Raw genomic sequence first — 18,891 nt, 5'->3', positions numbered from 1 at the left:
TATACTTGAGGATGAAATGAACCTCTCGTTGCAAGCAGTTCTTCCAGCCGCAGCTCATGGATTTTGTTGAGCAACCTGTTTTCAAAGGGTCATGTTTGAATGCTTGCAATGCAAAGTCAATGTGTCACAATGTACTGGCGACAGTGCTACCTGAACTCATAGTATGAGCTGTCAATCACCATAGACGTCAATGTTGCAGCTGGGCTCAGGCCCTGCAAGTCAAGCAGCAGTATTTCAAATTCCTCAACAACATCAGTGAGTCATTTCCAGTTAAATTCTGGGGATTTGCTCCCTGAGAGGGCAGAGGCAGACAAAATGGAAAGAATGTTGAAGAACACCCAGTTGCCACTTGACATACATTGTGTGAATCTGGAATTCATTTAATTGTGAGCAAAATATTGCAATTTTTAGCTGGTTCCTTCGATGCCTTCTTTTATCTGTCTATCTTGCATTACATGTGATGTTACCTTTCATCAAATCTGTCGAGTTGCATCAGAAGGAACAAAAACGGCTTCAGAAAAAGCTGCAGGATTACTGTGCGGTTTATCAAAGGCTGTTTTCAGCTGTGTGATGGTGGTGCAGTGGTAAGCATGGTTGCTTTCCAAGCAGTTGACCGGGGTTCGATTCCCAGCCATCGCATTTGTCAATTTATACTTGAGGATGAAATGAACCTCTGGTTGCAAGCAGTTCTTCCAGCAGCATCAGCTCATGGATTTTGTTGAGCAACCTGTTTTCAAAGGGTCATGTTTGAATGCTTGCAATGCAAAGTCGACGTGTCATCAATGTTTCATAATGTACTGGCGACAGTGCTACCTGAATTCATAGTATGAACTGTCAATCACCATAGACGTCAATGTTGCAGCTGGGCTCAGGCCCTGCAAGTCAAGCAGCAGTGTTTCAAATTCTTTGACAACATCAGTGAGTCATTTCCAGTTAAATTCTGGGGAATTGCTCCCTGAGAGGGCAGAGGCAGACAAAATGGGAAGAATGTTGAAGAATACCCAGTTGACACTTGACATACATTGTGTGAATCTGGAATTCATTTAATTGTGAGCAAAATATTGCAATTTTTAGCTGGTTCCTTCGATGCCTTCTTTTATCTGTCTATCTTGCATTACATGTGATGTTACCTTTCATCAAATCTGCCGAGTTGCATCAGAAGGAACAAAAACGGCTTCAGAAAAAGCTGCAGGATTACTCTGCGGTTCATCAAAGGTTGTTTTCAGTTGTGTGATGGTGGTGCAGTGGTAAGCATGGTTGCCTTCCAAGCAGTTGACCTGGGTTCGATTCCCAGCCATCGCATTTGTCAATTTCTACTTGAGAATGAAATAAACCTCTTATGACTCTGGTTGCAAGCAGTTCTTCCAGCCGCAGCTCATGGATTTTGTTGAGCAACCTGTTTTCAAAGGGTCATGTTTGAATGCTTGCAATGCAAAGTCAATGTGTCATAATGTACTGGCGACAGTGCTACCTGAACTCATAGTATGAGCTGTCAATCACCATAGACGTCAATGTTGCAGCTGGGCTCAGGCCCTGCAAGTCAAGCAGCAGTATTTCAAATTCCTCAACAACATCAGTGAGTCATTTCCAGTTAAATTCTGGGGATTTGCTTCCTGAGAGGGCAGAGGCAGACAAAATGGGAAGAATGTTGAAGAATACCCAGTTGACACTTGACATACATTGTGTGAATCTGGAATTCATTTAATTGTGAGCAAAATATTGCAATTTTTAGCTGGTTCCTTAGATGCCTTCTTTTATCTGTCTATCTTGCATTACATGTGATGTTACCTTTCATCAAATCTGTCGAGTTGCATCAGAAGGAACTAAAACGGCTTCAGAAAAAGCTGCAGGATTACTCTGCGGTTCATCAAAAGTTGTTTTCAGTTGTGTGATGGTGGTGCAGTGGTAAGCATGGTTGCCTTCCAAGCAGTTGACCTGGGTTCGATTCCCAGCCATCGCATTTGTCAATTTATACTTGAGGATGAAATGAACCTCTGGTTGCAAGCAGTTCTTCCAGCAGCAGCTCATGGATTTTGTTGAGCAACCTGTTTTCAAAGGGTCATGTTTGAATGCTTGCAATGCAAAGTCGACGTGTCATCAATGTGTCATAATGGACTGGCGACAGTGCTACCTGAACTCATAGTATGAGCTGTCAATCACCATAGACGTCAATGTTGCAGCTGGGCTCAGGCCCTGCAAGTCAAGCAGCAGTATTTCAAATTCCTCAACAACATCAGTGAGTCATTTCCAGTTAAATTCTGGGGATTTGCTCCCTGAGAGGGCAGAGGCAGACAAAATGGAAAGAATGTTGAAGAATACCCAGTTGACACTTGACATACATTGTGTGAATCTGGAATTCATTTAATTGTGAGCAAAATATTGCAATTTTTAGCTGGTTCCTTCGATGCCTTCTTTTATCTGTCTATCTTGCATTACATGTGATATTACCTTTCATCAAATCTGTCGAGTTGCATCAGAAGGAACAAAAACGGCTTCAGAAAAAGCTGCAGGATTACTGTGCGGTTTATCAAAGGCTGTTTTCAGCTGTGTGATGGTGGTGCAGTGGTAAGCATGGTTGCCTTCCAAGCAGTTGACCTGTGTTCGATTCCCAGCCATCGCATTTGTCAATTTCTACTTGAGAATGAAATGAACCTCTGGTTGCAAGCAGTTCTTCCAGCAGCAGTTCATGGATTTTGTTGAGCAACCTGTTTTCAAAGGGTCATGTTTGAATGCTTGCAATGCAAAGTCGACGTGTCATCAATGTGTCATAATGTACTGGCGACAGTGCTACCTGAATTCATAGTATGAACTGTCAATCACCATAGACGTCAATGTTGCAGCTGGGCTCAGGCCCTGCAAGTCAAGCAGCAGTGTTTCAAATTCTTTAACAACATCAGTGAGTCATTTCCAGTTAAATTCTGGGGAATTGCTCCCTGAGAGGGCAGAGGCAGACAAAATGGGAAGAATGTTGAAGAATACCCAGTTGACACTTGACATACATTGTGTGAATCTGGAATTCATTTAATTGTGAGCTAAATATTGCAATTTTTAGCTGGTTCCTTCGATGCTTTCTTTTATCTGTCTATCTTCCATTACATGTGATGTTAACTTTCATCAAATCTGTCGAGTTGCATTAGAAGCAACAAAAACGGCTTCAGAAAAAGCTGCAGGATTACTGTGCGGTTTATCAAAGGTTGTTTTCAGCTGTGTGATGGTGGTGCAGTGGTAAGCATGGTTGCCTTCCAAGCAGTTGACCTGCGTTCGATTCCCAGCCATCGCATTTGTCAATTTCTACTTGAGAATGAAATGAACCTCTGATGACTCTGGTTGCAAGCAGTTCTTACAGCCGCAGCTCATGGATTTTGTTGAGCAACCTGTTTTCAAAGGGTCATGTTTGAATGCTTGCAATGCAAAATCAATGTGTCATAATGTACTGGCGACAGTGCTACCTGAATTCATAGTATGAGCTGTCAATCACCATCGACGTCAATGTTGCAGCTGGGCTCAGGCCCTGCAAGTCAAGCAGCAGTATTTCAAATTCCTCAACAACATCAGTGAGTCATTTCCAGTTAAATTCTGGGGATTTGCTCCCTGAGAGGGCAGAGGCAGACAAAATGGAAAGAATGTTGAAGAATACCCAGTTGACACTTGACATACATTGTGTGAACCTGGAATTCATTTAATTGTGAGCAAAATATTGCAATTTTTAGCTGGTTCCTTCGATGCCTTCTTTTATCTGTCTATCTTGCATTACATGTGATGTTACCTTTCATCAAATCTGTCGAGTTGCATCAGAAGGAACAAAAACGGCTTCAGAAAAAGCTGCAGGATTACTGTGCGGTTTATCAAACGCTGTTTTCAGCTGTGTGATGGTGGTGCAGTGGTAAGCATGGTTGCCTTCCAAGCAGTTGACTTGGGTTCGATTCCCAGCCATCACATTTGTCAATTTATACTTGAGGATGAAATGAACCTCTCGTTGCAAGCAGTTCTTCCAGCCGCAGCTCATGGATTTTGTTGAGCAACCTGTTTTCAAAGGGTCATGTTTGAATGCTTGCAATGCAAAGTCAATGTGTCACAATGTACTGGCGACAGTGCTACCTGAACTCATAGTATGAGCTGTCAATCACCATAGACGTCAATGTTGCAGCTGGGCTCAGGCCCTGCAAGTCAAGCAGCAGTATTTCAAATTCCTCAACAACATCAGTGAGTCATTTCCAGTTAAATTCTGGGGATTTGCTCCCTGAGAGGGCAGAGGCAGACAAAATGGAAAGAATGTTGAAGAACACCCAGTTGCCACTTGACATACATTGTGTGAATCTGGAATTCATTTAATTGTGAGCAAAATATTGCAATTTTTAGCTGGTTCCTTCGATGCCTTCTTTTATCTGTCTATCTTGCATTACATGTGATGTTACCTTTCATCAAATCTGTCGAGTTGCATCAGAAGGAACAAAAACGGCTTCAGAAAAAGCTGCAGGATTACTGTGCGGTTTATCAAAGGCTGTTTTCAGCTGTGTGATGGTGGTGCAGTGGTAAGCATGGTTGCCTTCCAAGCAGTTGACCTGGGTTCGATTCCCAGCCATCGCATTTGTCAATTTATACTTGAGGATGAAATGAACCTCTGGTTGCAAGCAGTTCTTCCAGCAGCATCAGCTCATGGATTTTGTTGAGCAACCTGTTTTCAAAGGGTCATGTTTGAATGCTTGCAATGCAAAGTCAATGTGTCACAATGTACTGGCGACAGTGCTACCTGAACTCATAGTATGAGCTGTCAATCACCATAGACGTCAATGTTGCAGCTGGGCTCAGGCCCTGCAAGTCAAGCAGCAGTATTTCAAATTCCTCAACAACATCAGTGAGTCATTTCCAGTTAAATTCTGGGGATTTGCTCCCTGAGAGGGCAGAGGCAGACAAAATGGAAAGAATGTTGAAGAACACCCAGTTGCCACTTGACATACATTGTGTGAATCTGGAATTCATTTAATTGTGAGCAAAATATTGCAATTTTTAGCTGGTTCCTTCGATGCCTTCTTTTATCTGTCTATCTTGCATTACATGTGATGTTACCTTTCATCAAATCTGTCGAGTTGCATCAGAAGGAACAAAAACGGCTTCAGAAAAAGCTGCAGGATTACTGTGCGGTTTATCAAAGGCTGTTTTCAGCTGTGTGATGGTGGTGCAGTGGTAAGCATGGTTGCCTTCCAAGCAGTTGACCTGGGTTCGATTCCCAGCCATCGCATTTGTCAATTTATACTTGAGGATGAAATGAACCTCTGGTTGCAAGCAGTTCTTCCAGCAGCATCAGCTCATGGATTTTGTTGAGCAACCTGTTTTCAAAGGGTCATGTTTGAATGCTTGCAATGCAAAGTCAATGTGTCACAATGTACTGGCGACAGTGCTACCTGAACTCATAGTATGAGCTGTCAATCACCATAGACGTCAATGTTGCAGCTGGGCTCAGGCCCTGCAAGTCAAGCAGCAGTATTTCAAATTCCTCAACAACATCAGTGAGTCATTTCCAGTTAAATTCTGGGGATTTGCTCCCTGAGAGGGCAGAGGCAGACAAAATGGAAAGAATGTTGAAGAACACCCAGTTGCCACTTGACATACATTGTGTGAATCTGGAATTCATTTAATTGTGAGCAAAATATTGCAATTTTTAGCTGGTTCCTTCGATGCCTTCTTTTATCTGTCTATCTTGCATTACATGTGATGTTACCTTTCATCAAATCTGTCGAGTTGCATCAGAAGGAACAAAAACGGCTTCAGAAAAAGCTGCAGGATTACTGTGCGGTTTATCAAAGGCTGTTTTCAGCTGTGTGATGGTGGTGCAGTGGTAAGCATGGTTGCCTTCCAAGCAGTTGACCTGGGTTCGATTCCCAGCCATCGCATTTGTCAATTTATACTTGAGGATGAAATGAACCTCTGGTTGCAAGCAGTTCTTCCAGCAGCATCAGCTCATGGATTTTGTTGAGCAACCTGTTTTCAAAGGGTCATGTTTGAATGCTTGCAATGCAAAGTCAATGTGTCATAATGTACTGGCGACAGTGCTACCTGAACTCAAAGTATGAGCTGTCAATCACCATCGACATCAATGTTGCAGCTGGGCTCAGGCCCTGCAAGTCAAGCAGCAGTATTTCAAATTCCTCAACAACATCAGTGAGTCATTTCCAGTTAACTTTTGGGGATTTGCTCCCTGAGAGGGCAGAGGCAGACAAAATGGAAAGAATGTTGAAGAATACCCAGTTGACACTTGACATACATTGTGTGAATCTGGAATTCATTTAATTGTGAGCAAAATATTGCAATTTTTAGCTGGTTCCTTCGATGCCTTCTTTTATCTGTCTATCTTGCATTACATGTGATGTTACCTCTCATCAAATCTGCCGAGTTGCATCAGAAGGAACTAAAACGGCTTCAGAAAAAGCTGCAGGATTACTCTGCGGTTCATCAAAGGTTGTTTTCAGTTGTGTGATGGTGGTGCAGTGGTAAGCATGGTTGCTTTCCAAGCAGTTGACCGGGGTTCGATTCCCAGCCATCGCATTTGTCAATTTATACTTGAGGATGAAATGAACCTCTGGTTGCAAGCAGTTCTTCCAGCAGCATCAGCTCATGGATTTTGTTGAGCAACCTGTTTTCAAAGGGTCATGTTTGAATGCTTGCAATGCAAAGTCGACGTGTCATCAATGTTTCATAATGTACTGGCGACAGTGCTACCTGAATTCATAGTATGAACTGTCAATCACCATAGACGTCAATGTTGCAGCTGGGCTCAGGCCCTGCAAGTCAAGCAGCAGTGTTTCAAATTCTTTGACAACATCAGTGAGTCATTTCCAGTTAAATTCTGGGGAATTGCTCCCTGAGAGGGCAGAGGCAGACAAAATGGAAAGAATGTTGAAGAATACCCAGTTGACACTTGACATACATTGTGTGAATCTGGAATTCATTTAATTGTGAGCAAAATATTGCAATTTTTAGCTGGTTCCTTCGATGCCTTCTTTTATCTGTCTATCTTGCATTACATGTGATGTTACCTTTCATCAAATCTGCCGAGTTGCATCAGAAGGAACAAAAACGGCTTCAGAAAAAGCTGCAGGATTACTCTGCGGTTCATCAAAGGTTGTTTTCAGTTGTGTGATGGTGGTGCAGTGGTAAGCATGGTTGCCTTCCAAGCAGTTGACCTGGGTTCGATTCCCAGCCATTGCATTTGTCAATTTCTACTTGAGAATGAAATAAACCTCTTATGACTCTGGTTGCAAGCAGTTCTTCCAGCCGCAGCTCATGGATTTTGTTGAGCAACCTGTTTTCAAAGGGTCATGTTTGAATGCTTGCAATGCAAAGTCAATGTGTCATAATGTACTGGCGACAGTGCTACCTGAACTCATAGTATGAGCTGTCAATCACCATAGACGTCAATGTTGCAGCTGGGCTCAGGCCCTGCAAGTCAAGCAGCAGTATTTCAAATTCCTCAACAACATCAGTGAGTCATTTCCAGTTAAATTCTGGGGATTTGCTTCCTGAGAGGGCAGAGGCAGACAAAATGGGAAGAATGTTGAAGAATACCCAGTTGACACTTGACATACATTGTGTGAATCTGGAATTCATTTAATTGTGAGCAAAATATTGCAATTTTTAGCTGGTTCCTTCGATGCCTTCTTTTATCTGTCTATCTTGCATTACATGTGATGTTACCTTTCATCAAATCTGTCGAGTTGCATCAGAAGGAACTAAAACGGCTTCAGAAAAAGCTGCAGGATTACTCTGCGGTTCATCAAAAGTTGTTTTCAGTTGTGTGATGGTGGTGCAGTGGTAAGCATGGTTGCCTTCCAAGCAGTTGACCTGGGTTCGATTCCCAGCCATCGCATTTGTCAATTTATACTTGAGGATGAAATGAACCTCTGGTTGCAAGCAGTTCTTCCAGCAGCAGCTCATGGATTTTGTTGAGCAACCTGTTTTCAAAGGGTCATGTTTGAATGCTTGCAATGCAAAGTCGACGTGTCATCAATGTGTCATAATGGACTGGCGACAGTGCTACCTGAATTCATAGTATGAACTGTCAATCACCATAGAAATCAATGTTACAACTAAACTCAGGCCCTGCAAGTCAAGCAGCAGTGTTTCAAATTCTTTAACAACATCAGTGAGTCATTTCCAGTTAAATTCTGGGGAATTGCTCCCTGAGAGGGCAGAGGCAGACAAAATGGGAAGAATGTTGAAGAATACCCAGTTGACACTTGACATACATTGTGTGAATCTGGAATTCATTTAATTGTGAGCTAAATATTGCAATTTTTAGCTGGTTCCTTCGATGCTTTCTTTTATCTGTCTATCTTCCATTACATGTGATGTTAACTTTCATCAAATCTGTCGAGTTGCATCAGAAGCAACAAAAACGGCTTCAGAAAAAGCTGCAGGATTACTGTGCGGTTTGTCAAAGGTTGTTTTCAGCTGTGTGATGGTGGTGCAGTGGTAAGCATGGTTGCCTTCCAAGCAGTTGACCTGCGTTTGATTCCCAGCCATCGCATTTGTCAATTTCTACTTGAGAATGAAATGAACCTCTGATGACTCTGGTTGCAAGCAGTTCTTACAGCCGCAGCTCATGGATTTTGTTGTGCAACCTGTTTTCAAAGGGTCATGTTTGAATGCTTGCAATGCAAAATCAATGTGTCATAATGTACTGGCGACAGTGCTACCTGAACTCATAGTATGAGCTGTCAATCACCATAGACGTCAATGTTGCAGCTGGGCTCAGGCCCTGCAAGTCAAGCAGCAGTATTTCAAATTCCTCAACAACATCAGTGAGTCATTTCCAGTTAAATTCTGGGGATTTGCTCCCTGAGAGGGCAGAGGCAGACAAAATGGAAAGAATGTTGAAGAATACCCAGTTGACACTTGACATACATTGTGTGAATCTGGAATTCATTTAATTGTGAGCAAAATATTGCAATTTTTAGCTGGTTCCTTCGATGCCTTCTTTTATCTGTCTATCTTGCATTACATGTGATGTTACCTTTCATCAAATCTGTCGAGTTGCATCAGAAGGAACAAAAACGGCTTCAGAAAAAGCTGCAGGATTACTGTGCGGTTTATCAAAGGTTGTTTTCAGTTGTGTGTTGGTGGTGCAGTGGTAAGCATGGTTGCCTTCCAAGCAGTTGACCTGGGTTCGATTCCCAGCCATCGCATTTGTCAGTTTATACTTGAGGATGAAATGAACCTCTGGTTGCAAGCAGTTCTTCCAGCAGCATCAGCTCATGGATTTTGTTGAGCAACCTGTTTTCAAAGGGTCATGTTTGAATGCTTGCAATGCAAAGTCAATGTGTCATAATGCACTGGCGTCAGTGCCACCTGAATTCATAGTATGAGCTGTCAATCACCATTGACGTCAATGTTGCAGCTGGGCTCAGGCCCTGCAAGTCAAGCAGCAGTGTTTCAAATTCCTCAACAACATCAGTGAGTCATTTCCAGTTAAATTCTGGGGATTTGCTCCCTGAGAGGGCAGAGGCAGACAAAATGGGAAGAATGTTGAAGAATACCCAGTTGACACTTGACATACATTGTGTGAATCTGGAATTCATTTAATTGTGAGCAAAATATTGCAATTTTTAGCTGGTTCCTTCGATGCCTTCTTTTATCTGTCTATCTTGCATTACATGTGATGTTACCTTTCATCAAATCTGTCGAGTTGCATCAGAAGGAACTAAAACGGCTTCAGAAAAAGCTGCAGGATTACTCTGCGGTTCATCAAAAGTTGTTTTCAGTTGTGTGATGGTGGTGCAGTGGTAAGCATGGTTGCCTTCCAAGCAGTTGACCTGGGTTCGATTCCCAGCCATCGCATTTGTCAATTTATACTTGAGGATGAAATGAACCTCTGGTTGCAAGCAGTTCTTCCAGCAGCAGCTCATGGATTTTGTTGAGCAACCTGTTTTCAAAGGGTCATGTTTGAATGCTTGCAATGCAAAGTCGACGTGTCATCAATGTGTCATAATGGACTGGCGACAGTGCGACCTGAATTCATAGTATGAACTGTCAATCACCATAGACGTCAATGTTGCAGCTGGGCTCAGGCCCTGCAAGTCAAGCAGCAGTGTTTCAAATTCTTTGACAACATCAGTGAGTCATTTCCAGTTAAATTCTGGGGAATTGCTCCCTGAGAGGGCAGAGGCAGACAAAATGGAAAGAATGTTGAAGAATACCCAGTTGACACTTGACATACATTGTGTGAATCTGGAATTCATTTAATTGTGAGCTAAATATTGCAATTTTTAGCTGGTTCCTTCGATGCTTTCTTTTATCTGTCTATCTTGCATTACATGTGATGTTACCTTTCATCAAATCTGTCGAGTTGCATCAGAAGGAACAAAAACGGCTTCAGAAAAAGCTGCAGGATTACTGTGCGGTTTATCAAAGGTTGTTTTCAGCTGTGTGATGGTGGTGCAGTGGTAAGCATGGTTGCCTTCCAAGCAGTTGATCTGCGTTTGATTCCCAGCCATCGCATTTGTCAATTTCTACTTGAGAATGAAATGAACCTCTGATGACTCTGGTTGCAAGCAGTTCTTACAGCCGCAGCTCATGGATTTTGTTGAGCAACCTGTTTTCAAAGGGTCATGTTTGAATGCTTGCAATGCAAAATCAATGTGTCATAATGTACTGGCGACAGTGCTCCCTGAACTCATAGTATGAGCTGTCAATCTCCATAGACGTCAATGTTGCAGCTGGGCTCAGGCCCTGCAAGTCAAGCAGCAGTATTTCAAATTCCTCAACAACATCAGTGAGTCATTTCCAGTTAAATTCTGGGGATTTGCTCCCTGAGAGGGCAGAGGCAGACAAAATGGAAAGAATGTTGAAGAATACCCAGTTGACACTTGACATACATTGTGTGAACCTGGAATTCATTTAATTGTGAGCAAAATATTGCAATTTTTAGCTGGTTCCTTCGATGCCTTCTTTTATCTGTCTATCTTGCATTACATGTGATGTTACCTTTCATCAAATCTGTCGAGTTGCATCAGAAGGAACAAAAACGGCTTCAGAAAAAGCTGCAGGATTACTGTGCGGTTTATCAAACGCTGTTTTCAGCTGTGTGATGGTGGTGCAGTGGTAAGCATGGTTGCCTTCCAAGCAGTTGACTTGGGTTCGATTCCCAGCCATCACATTTGTCAATTTATACTTGAGGATGAAATGAACCTCTGGTTGCAAGCAGTTCTTCCAGCAACAGCAGCTCATGGATTTTGTTGAGCAACCTGTTTTCAAAGGGTCATGTTTGAATGCTTGCAATGCAAAGTCGACGTGTCATCAATGTGTCATAATGTACTGGCGACAGTGCTACCTGAATTCATAGTATGAACTGTCAATCACCATAGACATCAATGTTGCAGCTGGGCTCAGGCCCTGCAAGTCAAGCAGCAGTGTTTCAAATTCTTTGACAACATCAGTGAGTCATTTCCAGTTAAATTCTGGGGAATTGCTCCCTGAGAGGGCAGAGGCAGACAAAATGGAAAGAATGTTGAAGAATACCCAGTTGACACTTGACATACATTGTGTGAATCTGGAATTCATTTAATTGTGAGTAAAATATTGCAATTTTTAGCTGGTTCCTCAGATGCCTTCTTTTATCTGTCTATCTTGCATTACATGTGATGTTACCTTTCATCAAATCTGTCGAGTTGCATCAGAAGGAACAAAAACGGCTTCAGAAAAAGCTGCAGGATCACTGTGCGGTTTATCAAAAGTTGTTTTCAGCTGTGTGATGGTGGTGCAGTGGTAAGCATGGTTGCCTTCCAAGCAGTTGACCTGCGTTCGATTCCCAGCCATCACATTTGTCAATTTCTACTTGAGAATGAAATGAACCTCTGATGACTCTGGTTGCAAGCAGTTCTTCCAGCCGCAGCTCATGTATTTTGTTGAGCAACCTGTTTTCAAAGGGTCATGTTTGAATGCTTGCAATGCAAAGTCAATGTGTCATAATGTACTGGCGACAGTGCTCCCTGAACTCATAGTATGAGCTGTCAATCACCATAGACGTCAATGTTGCAGCTGGGCTCAGGCCCTGCAAGTCAAGCAGCAGTATTTCAAATTCCTCAACAACATCAGTGAGTCATTTCCAGTTAAATTCTGTGGAATTGCTCCCTGAGAGGGCAGAGGCAGACAAAATGGAAAGAATGTTGAAAAATACCCAGTTGACACTTGACATACATTGTGTGAATCTGGAATTCATTTACTTGTGAGCAAAATATTGCAATTTTTAGCTGGTTCCTTCGATGCCTTCTTTTATCTGTCTATCTTGCATTACATGTGATGTTACCTCTCATCAAATCTGCCGAGTTGCATCAGAAGGAACTAAAACGGCTTCAGAAAAAGCTGCAGGATTACTCTGCGGTTCATCAAAGGTTGTTTTCAGTTGTGTGATGGTGGTGCAGTGGTAAGCATGGTTGCCTTCCAAGCAGTTGACCGGGGTTCGATTCCCAGCCATCGCATTTGTCAATTTATACTTGAGGATGAAATGAACCTCTGGTTGCAAGCAGTTCTTCCAGCAGCATCAGCTCATGGATTTTGTTGAGCAACCTGTTTTCAAAGGGTCATGTTTGAATGCTTGCAATGCAAAGTCGACGTGTCATCAATGTTTCATAATGTACTGGCGACAGTGCTACCTGAATTCATAGTATGAACTGTCAATCACCATAGACGTCAATGTTGCAGCTGGGCTCAGGCCCTGCAAGTCAAGCAGCAGTGTTTCAAATTCTTTGACAACATCAGTGAGTCATTTCCAGTTAAATTCTGGGGAATTGCTCCCTGAGAGGGCAGAGGCAGACAAAATGGAAAGAATGTTGAAGAATACCCAGTTGACACTTGACATACATTGTGTGAATCTGGAATTCATTTAATTGTGAGCAAAATATTGCAATTTTTAGCTGGTTCCTTCGATGCCTTCTTTTATCTGTCTATCTTGCATTACATGTGATGTTACCTTTCATCAAATCTGCCGAGTTGCATCAGAAGGAACAAAAACGGCTTCAGAAAAAGCTGCAGGATTACTCTGCGGTTCATCAAAGGTTGTTTTCAGTTGTGTGATGGTGGTGCAGTGGTAAGCATGGTTGCCTTCCAAGCAGTTGACCTGGGTTCGATTCCCAGCCATTGCATTTGTCAATTTCTACTTGAGAATGAAATAAACCTCTTATGACTCTGGTTGCAAGCAGTTCTTCCAGCTGCAGCTCATGGATTTTGTTGAGCAACCTGTTTTCAAAGGGTCATGTTTGAATGCTTGCAATGCAAAGTCAATGTGTCATAATGTACTGGCGACAGTGCTACCTGAACTCATAGTATGAGCTGTCAATCACCATAGACGTCAATGTTGCAGCTGGGCTCAGGCCCTGCAAGTCAAGCAGCAGTATTTCAAATTCCTCAACAACATCAGTGAGTCATTTCCAGTTAAATTCTGGGGATTTGCTTCCTGAGAGGGCAGAGGCAGACAAAATGGGAAGAATGTTGAAGAATACCCAGTTGACACTTGACATACATTGTGTGAATCTGGAATTCATTTAATTGTGAGCAAAATATTGCAATTTTTAGCTGGTTCCTTCGATGCCTTCTTTTATCTGTCTATCTTGCATTACATGTGATGTTACCTTTCATCAAATCTGTCGAGTTGCATCAGAAGGAACTAAAACGGCTTCAGAAAAAGCTGCAGGATTACTCTGCGGTTCATCAAAAGTTGTTTTCAGTTGTGTGATGGTGGTGCAGTGGTAAGCATGGTTGCCTTCCAAGCAGTTGACCTGGGTTCGATTCCCAGCCATCGCATTTGTCAATTTATACTTGAGGATGAAATGAACCTCTGGTTGCAAGCAGTTCTTCCAGCAGCAGCTCATGGATTTTGTTGAGCAACCTGTTTTCAAAGGGTCATGTTTTAATGCTTGCAATGCAAAGTCGACGTGTCATCAATGTGTCATAATGTACTGGCGACAGTGCTACCTGAATTCATAGTATGAACTGTCAATCACCATAGACGTCAATGTTGCAGCTGGGCTCAGGCCCTGCAAGTCAAGCAGCAGTGTTTCAAATTCTTTAACAACATCAGTGAGTCATTTCCAGTTAAATTCTGGGGAATTGCTCCCTGAGAGGGCAGAGGCAGACAAAATGGGAAGAATGTTGAAGAATACCCAGTTGACACTTGACATACATTGTGTGAATCTGGAATTCATTTAATTGTGAGCTAAATATTGCAATTTTTAGCTGGTTCCTTCGATGCTTTCTTTTATCTGTCTATCTTCCATTACATGTGATGTTAACTTTCATCAAATCTGTCGAGTTGCATCAGAAGCAACAAAAACGGCTTCAGAAAAAGCTGCAGGATTACTGTGCGGTTTGTCAAAGGTTGTTTTCAGCTGTGTGATGGTGGTGCAGTGGTAAGCATGGTTGCCTTCCAAGCAGTTGACCTGCGTTTGATTCCCAGCCATCGCATTTGTCAGTTTATACTTGAGGATGAAATGAACCTCTGGTTGCAAGCAGTTCTTCCAGCAGCATTAGCTCATGGATTTTGTTGAGCAACCTGTTTTCAAAGGGTCATGTTTGAATGCTTGCAATGCAAAGTCAATGTGTCATAATGCACTGGCGTCAGTGCCACCTGAATTCATAGTATGAGCTGTCAATCACCATTGACGTCAATGTTGCAGCTGGGCTCAGGCCCTGCAAGTCAAGCAGCAGTGTTTCAAATTCCTCAACAACATCAGTGAGTCATTTCCAGTTAAATTCTGGGGATTTGCTCCCTGAGAGGGCAGAGGCAGACAAAATGGGAAGAATGTTGAAGAATACCCAGTTGACACTTGACATACATTGTGTGAATCTGGAATTCATTTAATTGTGAGCAAAATATTGCAATTTTTAGCTGGTTCCTTCGATGCCTTCTTTTATCTGTCTATCTTGCATTACATGTGATGTTACCTTTCATCAAATCTGTCGAGTTGCATCAGAAGGAACTAAAACGGCTTCAGAAAAAGCTGCAGGATTACTCTGCGGTTCATCAAAAGTTGTTTTCAGTTGTGTGATGGTGGTGCAGTGGTAAGCATGGTTGCCTTCCAAGCAGTTGACCTGGGTTCGATTCCCAGCCATCGCATTTGTCAATTTATACTTGAGGATGAAATGAACCTCTGGTTGCAAGCAGTTCTTCCAGCAGCAGCTCATGGATTTTGTTGAGCAACCTGTTTTCAAAGGGTCATGTTTGAATGCTTGCAATGCAAAGTCGACGTGTCATCAATGTGTCATAATGGACTGGCGACAGTGCGACCTGAATTCATAGTATGAACTGTCAATCACCATAGACGTCAATGTTGCAGCTGGGCTCAGGCCCTGCAAGTCAAGCAGCAGTGTTTCAAATTCTTTGACAACATCAGTGAGTCATTTCCAGTTAAATTCTGGGGAATTGCTCCCTGAGAGGGCAGAGGCAGACAAAATGGAAAGAATGTTGAAGAATACCCAGTTGACACTTGACATACATTGTGTGAATCTGGAATTCATTTAATTGTGAGCTAAATATTGCAATTTTTAGCTGGTTCCTTCGATGCTTTCTTTTATCTGTTTATCTTCCATTACATGTGATGTTAACTTTCATCAAATCTGTCGAGTTGCATCAGAAGCAACAAAAACGGCTTCAGAAAAAGCTGCAGGATTACTGTGCGGTTTATCAAAGGTTGTTTTCAGCTGTGTGATGGTGGTGCAGTGGTAAGCATGGTTGCCTTCCAAGCAGTTGATCTGCGTTCGATTCCCAGCCATCGCATTTGTCAATTTCTACTTGAGAATGGAATGAACCTCTGATGACTCTGGTTGCAAGCAGTTCTTACAGCCGCAGCTCATGGATTTTGTTGAGCAACCTGTTTTCAAAGGGTCATGTTTGAATGCTTGCAATGCAAAATCAATGTGTCATAATGTACTGGCGACAGTGCTACCTGAACTCATAGTATGAGCTGTCAATCTCCATAGACGTCAATGTTGCAGCTGGGCTCAGGCCCTGCAAGTCAAGCAGCAGTATTTCAAATTCCTCAACAACATCAGTGAGTCATTTCCAGTTAAATTCTGGGGATTTGCTCCCTGAGAGGGCAGAGGCAGACAAAATGGAAAGAATGTTGAAGAATACCCAGTTGACACTTGACATACATTGTGTGAACCTGCAATTCATTTAATTGTGAGCAAAATATTGCAATTTTTAGCTGGTTCCTTCGATGCCTTCTTTTATCTGTCTATCTTGCATTACATGTGATGTTACCTTTCATCAAATCTGTCGAGTTGCATCAGAAGGAACAAAAACGGCTTCAGAAAAAGCTGCAGGATTACTGTGCGGTTTATCAAAGGCTGTTTTCAGCTGTGTGATGGTGGTGCAGTGGTAAGCATGGTTGCCTTCCAAGCAGTTGACTTGGGTTCGATTCCCAGCCATCACATTTGTCAATTTATACTTGAGGATGAAATGAACCTCTGGTTGCAAGCAGTTCTTCCAGCAGCATCAGCTCATGGATTTTGTTGAGCAACCTGTTTTCAAAGGGTCATGTTTGAATGCTTGCAATGCAAAGTCGACGTGTCATCAATGTTTCACAATGTACTGGTGACAGTGCTACCTGAATTCATAGTATGAGCTGTCAATCACCATAGACGTCAATGTTGCAGCTGGGCTCAGGCCCTGCAAGTCAAGCAGCAGTGTTTCAAATTCTTTGACAACATCAGTGAGTCATTTCCAGTTAAATTCTGGGGAATTGCTCCCTGAGAGGGCAGAGGCAGACAAAATGGAAAGAATGTTGAAGAATACCCAGTTGACACTTGACATACATTGTGTGAATCTGGAATTCATTTAATTGTGAGCAAAATATTGCAATTTTTAGCTGGTTCCTTCGATGCCTTCTTTTATCTGTCTATCTTGCATTACATGTGATGTTACCTTTCATCAAATCTGCCGAGTTGCATCAGAAGGAACAAAAACGGCTTCAGAAAAAGCTGCAGGATTACTCTGCGGTTCATCAAAGGTTGTTTTCAGTTGTGTGATGGTGGTGCAGTGGTAAGCATGGTTGCCTTCCAAGCAGTTGACCTGGGTTCGATTCCCAGCCATCGCATTTGTCAATTTCTACTTGAGAATGAAATAAGCCTCTTATGACTCTGGTTGCAAGCAGTTCTTCCAGCTGCAGCTCATGGATTTTGTTGAGCAACCTGTTTTCAAAGGGTCATGTTTGAATGCTTGCAATGCAAAGTCAATGTGTCATAATGCACTGGCGTCAGTGCCACCTGAATTCATAGTATGAGCTGTCAATCACCATAGACGTCAATGTTGCAGCTGGGCTCAGGCCCTGCAAGTCAAGCAGCAGTGTTTCAAATTCCTCAACAACATCAGTGAGTCATTTCCAGTTAAATTCTGGGGATTTGCTCCCTGAGAGGGCAGAGGCAGACAAAATAGAAAGAATGTTGAAGAATACCCAGTTGACACTTGACATACATTGTGTGAATCTGGAATTCATTTAATTGTGAGCAAAATATTGCAATTTTTAGCTGGTTCCTTCGATGCCTTCTTTTATCTGTCTATCTTGCATTACATGTGATGTTACCTTTCATCAAATCTGTCGAGTTGCATCAGAAGGAACAAAAACGGCTTCAGAAAAAGCTGCAGGATTACTGTGCGGTTTATCAAAGGCTGTTTTCAGTTGTGTGTTGGTGGTGCAGTGGTAAGCATGGTTGCCTTCCAAGCAGTTGACCTGGGTTCGATTCCCAGCCATCGCATTTGTCAGTTTATACTTGAGGATGAAATGAACCTCTGGTTGCAAGCAGTTCTTCCAGCAGCATCAGCTCATGGATTTTGTTGAGCAACCTGTTTTCAAAGGGTCATGTTTGAATGCTTGCAATGCAAAGTCGACGTGTCATCAATGTTTCATAATGTACTGGCGACAGTGCGATCTGAATTCATAGTATGAACTGTCAATCACCATAGACGTCAATGTTGCAGCTGGGCTCAGGCCCTGCAAGTCAAGCAGCAGTGTTTCAAATTCTTTGACAACATCAGTGAGTCATTTCCAGTTAAATTCTGGGGAATTGCTCCCTGAGAGGGCAGAGGCAGACAAAATGGAAAGAATGTTGAAGAATACCCAGTTGACACTTGACATACATTGTGTGAATCTGGAATTCATTTAATTGTGAGCAAAATATTGCAATTTTTAGCTGGTTCCTTCGATGCCTTCTTTTATCTGTCTATCTTGCATTACATGTGATGTTACCTTTCATCAAATCTGCCGAGTTGCATCAGAAGGAACAAAAACGGCTTCAGAAAAAGCTGCAGGATTACTCTGCGGTTCATCAAAGGTGGCTTTCAGTTGTGTGATGGTGGTGCAGTGGTAAGCATGGTTGCCTTCCAAGCAGTTGACCTGGGTTCGATTCCCAGCCATCGCATTTGTCAATTTCTACTTGAGAATGAAATAAACCTCTTATGACTCTGGTTGCAAGCAGTTCTTCCAGCCGCAGCTCATGGTTTTTGTTGAGCAACCTGTTTTCAAAGGGTCATGTTTGAATGCTTGCAATGCAAAGTCAATGTGTCATAATGCACTGGCGTCAGTGCCACCTGAATTCATAGTATGAGCTATCAATCACCATAGACGTCAATGTTGCAGCTGGGCTCAGGCCCTGCAAGTCAAGCAGCAGTATTTCAAATTTCTCAACAACATCAGTGAGTCATTTCCAGTCAAATTCTGGGGATTTGCTCCCTGAGAGGGCAGAGGCAGACAAAATGGAAAGAATGTTGTAGAATACCCAGTTGACACTTGACAAACATTGTGTGAATCTGGAATTCATTTAATTGTGAGAAAAATATTGCAATTTTTAACTGGTTCCTTCGATGCCTTCTTTTATCTGTCTATCTTGCATTACATGTGATGT

The 18,891-nt window shown here is 42.4% G+C and overlaps 19 non-coding genes across 19 annotated transcripts; all 19 read left to right on the top strand.

Annotated features, from left to right (window-relative positions):
- The first annotated feature begins 1,230 nt into the window (after window positions 1-1,230).
- On the top strand, window positions 1,231-1,302 carry trnag-ucc (transfer RNA glycine (anticodon UCC)). Its single transcript has one exon. It is a non-coding gene; the product is annotated as a tRNA-Gly (tRNA).
- A 586-nt stretch (window positions 1,303-1,888) lies between these two features.
- On the top strand, window positions 1,889-1,960 carry trnag-ucc (transfer RNA glycine (anticodon UCC)). The gene has a single exon. It is a non-coding gene; the product is annotated as a tRNA-Gly (tRNA).
- Window positions 1,961-3,866: 1,906 nt separating this feature from the next.
- trnag-ucc (transfer RNA glycine (anticodon UCC)) lies at window positions 3,867-3,938 on the top strand. Its single transcript has one exon. It is a non-coding gene; the product is annotated as a tRNA-Gly (tRNA).
- Window positions 3,939-4,515: 577 nt separating this feature from the next.
- Window positions 4,516-4,587, top strand: trnag-ucc (transfer RNA glycine (anticodon UCC)). Its single transcript has one exon. It is a non-coding gene; the product is annotated as a tRNA-Gly (tRNA).
- Window positions 4,588-5,167: 580 nt separating this feature from the next.
- On the top strand, window positions 5,168-5,239 carry trnag-ucc (transfer RNA glycine (anticodon UCC)). Its single transcript has one exon. It is a non-coding gene; the product is annotated as a tRNA-Gly (tRNA).
- A 580-nt stretch (window positions 5,240-5,819) lies between these two features.
- Window positions 5,820-5,891, top strand: trnag-ucc (transfer RNA glycine (anticodon UCC)). The gene has a single exon. It is a non-coding gene; the product is annotated as a tRNA-Gly (tRNA).
- A 1,243-nt stretch (window positions 5,892-7,134) lies between these two features.
- On the top strand, window positions 7,135-7,206 carry trnag-ucc (transfer RNA glycine (anticodon UCC)). The gene has a single exon. It is a non-coding gene; the product is annotated as a tRNA-Gly (tRNA).
- Window positions 7,207-7,792: 586 nt separating this feature from the next.
- On the top strand, window positions 7,793-7,864 carry trnag-ucc (transfer RNA glycine (anticodon UCC)). Its single transcript has one exon. It is a non-coding gene; the product is annotated as a tRNA-Gly (tRNA).
- A 1,246-nt stretch (window positions 7,865-9,110) lies between these two features.
- Window positions 9,111-9,182, top strand: trnag-ucc (transfer RNA glycine (anticodon UCC)). Its single transcript has one exon. It is a non-coding gene; the product is annotated as a tRNA-Gly (tRNA).
- A 580-nt stretch (window positions 9,183-9,762) lies between these two features.
- On the top strand, window positions 9,763-9,834 carry trnag-ucc (transfer RNA glycine (anticodon UCC)). Its single transcript has one exon. It is a non-coding gene; the product is annotated as a tRNA-Gly (tRNA).
- Window positions 9,835-11,080: 1,246 nt separating this feature from the next.
- On the top strand, window positions 11,081-11,152 carry trnag-ucc (transfer RNA glycine (anticodon UCC)). The gene has a single exon. It is a non-coding gene; the product is annotated as a tRNA-Gly (tRNA).
- Window positions 11,153-11,743: 591 nt separating this feature from the next.
- Window positions 11,744-11,815, top strand: trnag-ucc (transfer RNA glycine (anticodon UCC)). The gene has a single exon. It is a non-coding gene; the product is annotated as a tRNA-Gly (tRNA).
- Window positions 11,816-13,064: 1,249 nt separating this feature from the next.
- On the top strand, window positions 13,065-13,136 carry trnag-ucc (transfer RNA glycine (anticodon UCC)). The gene has a single exon. It is a non-coding gene; the product is annotated as a tRNA-Gly (tRNA).
- A 586-nt stretch (window positions 13,137-13,722) lies between these two features.
- Window positions 13,723-13,794, top strand: trnag-ucc (transfer RNA glycine (anticodon UCC)). Its single transcript has one exon. It is a non-coding gene; the product is annotated as a tRNA-Gly (tRNA).
- A 1,240-nt stretch (window positions 13,795-15,034) lies between these two features.
- On the top strand, window positions 15,035-15,106 carry trnag-ucc (transfer RNA glycine (anticodon UCC)). The gene has a single exon. It is a non-coding gene; the product is annotated as a tRNA-Gly (tRNA).
- A 1,246-nt stretch (window positions 15,107-16,352) lies between these two features.
- On the top strand, window positions 16,353-16,424 carry trnag-ucc (transfer RNA glycine (anticodon UCC)). Its single transcript has one exon. It is a non-coding gene; the product is annotated as a tRNA-Gly (tRNA).
- Window positions 16,425-17,015: 591 nt separating this feature from the next.
- Window positions 17,016-17,087, top strand: trnag-ucc (transfer RNA glycine (anticodon UCC)). Its single transcript has one exon. It is a non-coding gene; the product is annotated as a tRNA-Gly (tRNA).
- A 586-nt stretch (window positions 17,088-17,673) lies between these two features.
- On the top strand, window positions 17,674-17,745 carry trnag-ucc (transfer RNA glycine (anticodon UCC)). The gene has a single exon. It is a non-coding gene; the product is annotated as a tRNA-Gly (tRNA).
- A 591-nt stretch (window positions 17,746-18,336) lies between these two features.
- Window positions 18,337-18,408, top strand: trnag-ucc (transfer RNA glycine (anticodon UCC)). Its single transcript has one exon. It is a non-coding gene; the product is annotated as a tRNA-Gly (tRNA).
- The last annotated feature ends 483 nt before the right edge of the window (window positions 18,409-18,891 follow it).

Source organism: Pristiophorus japonicus, chromosome 19, assembly GCF_044704955.1.
Source record: "Pristiophorus japonicus isolate sPriJap1 chromosome 19, sPriJap1.hap1, whole genome shotgun sequence".
Taxonomy (NCBI): Eukaryota; Metazoa; Chordata; class Chondrichthyes; family Pristiophoridae; genus Pristiophorus; species Pristiophorus japonicus.
The sequence above is the reverse complement of the archived record's forward strand: the minus strand, read 5'-3'. Positions and strand labels throughout refer to the sequence as shown.